This window comes from Apium graveolens, chromosome 4 (assembly GCF_009905375.1).
Source record: "Apium graveolens cultivar Ventura chromosome 4, ASM990537v1, whole genome shotgun sequence".
Classification (NCBI taxonomy): Eukaryota; Viridiplantae; Streptophyta; class Magnoliopsida; order Apiales; family Apiaceae; genus Apium; species Apium graveolens.
In genome coordinates, this window is record NC_133650.1 from 295,660,344 (window position 1) to 295,664,307 (window position 3,964).

A 3,964-nucleotide genomic window follows, 5' to 3' on the forward strand; every position below is an offset into this window, starting at 1 on the left:
CCATCTGTCAAAAGACACTTTTCCAATAGTACATGGATAGTGAGGCTTCCTGGATCTTTAAGCTTTGGAGACAACTTCTGCTGCAGCACAACACTGCATTCCTCCGTGAGAGTGACAGTCTCTAAATCATCTAGCTTCACCTTTCGAGAGAGAATACCTTTCATAAACTTTGCATAACTAGGCATCTGCTCGAGAGCCTCGGCGAAAGGTATGTTGATATGAAGTTTCTTGAACACCTCCAGAAACTTCTCAAATTGCTTGTCCAGCTTTTTCTTCTGCAGCCTCTTAGGAAAAGGTGGTTGAGGATAAATCTGTTTCTCCCCTGTATTACCCTCAGTCAAAGTGTGCTCAACAGTAGTCTTCCTTGGTTCCACTTCTTCATCCTGCTGCTTTACTTCTTTCTCAGCCTCAGCTTCTTCAATCAACTCTTGAGTTTGTTCGGGATTCACAACTTTTCCAGACCTTAACGTGATTGCCTTTACCTGCTCTTTAGCTTCCTTCCTTCCTGGCACTTTATTGTCACTAGGCAATATACTAGGCTGACGATTAAGCAAAGCATTAGCAATCTTCCAAATTTGATTTTCCAAGTTCTTGATAGAAACAGCTTGGCTCTTGCACATAAGCTTCAACTCCTCTAGTTCAGATTTTTCATTGGCTTGTTGCAGCTGGAGTTGTTGTTTTAGTGCATACTGCGGTTGTTGAAACCCAGGGGGTTGTACTGCTTAGTTGGATACTGCTGATAAGGCTGTTGAATCGCATTCTGAGCATTACTCCAACTGAAATTAGGATGATTGTGGTTGTTAGGATGATAGGTGGCTGGCACAGGTTGCTGCGATCGCTGGAAGTTGTTCACGAACTGAGCTAATTCATTAGAAATTGTGCATTGATCAGTCTCATGGGCACCAGCACAAAGCTCACAGACACTGGTAATTTGATTAACTCCATAATTAGCCAAAGTGTCCACCTCCATTGTCAAAGCCTTAAGTTGGGCAGCTATAGCAGTTGCTGCGTCCAACTCCAGAATTCCTGCTACTTTTCCCTGAGTCAGTCTCTGGGAAGGATTCTGGTACTCATTAGCAGCCATCAGTTCAATAAGTTCATAAGCTTCATCATAGCTTTTAGCCCACAAGGCTCCTCCTGATGCTGCATCAAGTATGGGCCTAGAAGTAGGACCCAATCCATTGTAGAAACAGTTGATAATCATCCAGTCAGGCATTCCATGGTGTGGGCACATCCTTAGCATCTCCTTATATCGATCCCAAGCCTCACATAGAGATTCTCCAGTTTGCTGCGTGAACTGGGTAAGAGCATTCCTGATTGCTGCAGTCTTCGCCATGGGAAAGAATTTAGTTAGAAAATTTTGATCAAGATCTTCCCAAGTTGTGATAGACCCTTCCGGTAGAGAGTGTAACCAGCACTTAGCTTTGTCCCTCAAAGAGAATGGGAAGAGTCGCAGCTTGATAGCATCTTCACTCACACCATTGAACTTAAAAGTGTCTGTTAGGAATGTATGTGCATTAGTTTGATGATATGTTTAACAAAATACTTAAGTAGAAATTTAGTGTCTGTAGCCTCAACGGATAAGACCACTTTGGCTATCCGTTGATGGTGTAGCTTTACTTAGAAATAGGTCTAGTGTTGTAGCATATTTCAGTCTCTGTATTTAAAATGTAATTCTTGGAAGTTGAGAGAAACTATGAGTCATGTTGACTACTAGATGATATGCAGATAGGAAGGCCAATTGTAAATACTTCATGCCTTGTAATTTTGTATAAGTGAAGTGGTATCAACGGATGACTTAAAGACCTTCAACGGATGAGAAGCTAAGCTTCAACGGATGTCTCTAAAGCTTCAACGGATAAAGTCATCAACGGATAACATCCTTCAACGGATGAGTGCATCAACGGATGAAAGCTTCAACGGATAACATCCTTCAACGGATGAGTGCATCAACGGATGAAAGCTTCAACGGATGTTCTGATGATTAGCCGTTGATAAGGGGTAGTTGTACCTACAGACAGAGGCACATGGGTTGATAGAGACAACTGAGATGTGGTAGCCGAATTTCAGGAACAACAGAAAAAGCAGCCGTTCTTCTCTAGTACAAAGATGCAATAGTCAACAAAGTACTGGAGTGAACAGGAAAAGAAGCAAGTGAAGATCTTATTTTATTACTGTATTTTATATTGTTCTTCACTTGTACACTTGGTATTATATAAACCAAGTAGAAGCTAGTAATTAGAAGAGAGATTTTCCAGAGCTGTTTAGAAAAATATTGAGAGAAAATCCATCTAGTTTGTACTAGGATGCAGCTGTGATCAACATTGTTTAATCACAGATTTTCTAATATACCATCTCTGGTGGAACAACAAATCCACCAGAAAAGTTTTTAAGGTCTGTTGTGTTCTTTACATTTGTGCTTGAATATATATCTGTCTATATTAGCTTAAAGCAATTCACACACTTGTTCTTCTTGAACACACAACTTTCATAAACTGCTCAAAACTTGAAAAAGTTTTGAGATTTACATTCAACCCCCCTTCTGTAAATCTCATTGTTAGTCCACTAGGAATAACAATTGGTATCAGAGCAGGCTCTTGACATACAAAGAGTTTAAAGATCTTGGAATCTAACAAAGATGAGTAAGAAGGATATTGGAGTAAAGATCCCAGTTCTTGACAAAGACAGTTATCACCATTGGAAGGTGAAAATGCACCTTCATCTACTCTCCCAAGATGAAGGTTATGTAAACTGCATTGAGAATGGTCCTCACATTCCCCACAAAGTAGCAACAGTTGCTACAGCCACAGTTGTTGTTGGTCAATCCATTCCAAAACCTAGAGCAGAATGGACAATGGAAGACACAGAAGAAGTCCACAAGGATAAGAAGGCTATGAACATTTTGTTTAATGGTCTTAACATGGATATGTTTGATAATGTGATAAATTGCACAACTGCCAAAGAGGTTTGGGACACAGTTCAACTACTGTGTGAAGGTACAGAACAAGTGAAAGAAAACAAAATGCAGCTTCTCATTCAACAGTATGAATACTTTCATTTTGAAGAAAATGAATCTTTAAATGAAACATTCAATAGGTTCCAAAAGCTGTTGAATGGACTGAAGCTGTATGGAAGAGTGTACCAGGTGAAGGATTCAAATCTTAAATTTTTAAGATCCTTGCCAAAGGAATGGAAACCCATGACTGTCTCCTTAAGAAACTCTCAAGATTATAAGGACTTCACTCTTGAAAGATTGTATGGAATCTTGAAGACTTATGAACTAGAGCTGGAACAGGATGAGGTATTGGAGAAGGGGAGAAAGAAAGGAAGTTCAGTTGCATTGGTAGCTGAAGATGAGAGGAAATGCAGACAAGAAACTGCAAGATCTACATCAAACTCCAAAGATGGTATAAGAAATCAGGAATCAAGCAAGGGGAAAGAGCAAGTTGCTGAAAATGAAGACAACTCCAGCCAAGATGACTCAGATGGTATTGATGAGCATCTTGCATTTCTGTCCAGAAGATTTGCAAAGATGAAATTCAAGAAAAACACTAGAGCCACTAAACCTCACAAAAACACTGTGGACAAATCCAAGTTCAAGTGTTTCAATTGTGGTATAAGTGGACACTTTGCAGGTGAGTGCAGAAAGCCAACTTCTGAAAAGAAGAAATTTGAACAAGTAGATTACAAAAAGAAATATTTTGATCTACTCAAGCAAAAGGAGAGGGCTTTCATTACTCAAGAAAGGGACTGGGCAGCTAATGGAGATGAAGAGGATGAAGATGTGGAGTATGTCAACCTTGCTCTCATGGCTGATTCTGAAGAAAATGAAGTTAGTTCATCAAGCAATCAGGTAATCACTACTGACTTAACACAGCTTACTAAAGAAGAGTGCAATGATGCTTTTAATGACATGTCTACCGAATTGTATCATTTGCGTGTGTCTCTTAAATCTCTTGCTAAA

General features: G+C 39.7%; 1 non-coding gene across 1 annotated transcript; it reads left to right on the forward strand.

The window, feature by feature from the left end:
* The first annotated feature begins 1,214 nt into the window (after positions 1 to 1,214).
* LOC141721923 (small nucleolar RNA R71) lies at positions 1,215 to 1,321 on the forward strand. The gene has a single exon (XR_012574964.1). It is a non-coding gene; the product is annotated as a small nucleolar RNA R71 (small nucleolar RNA).
* Positions 1,322 to 3,964: the final 2,643 nt, after the last annotated feature.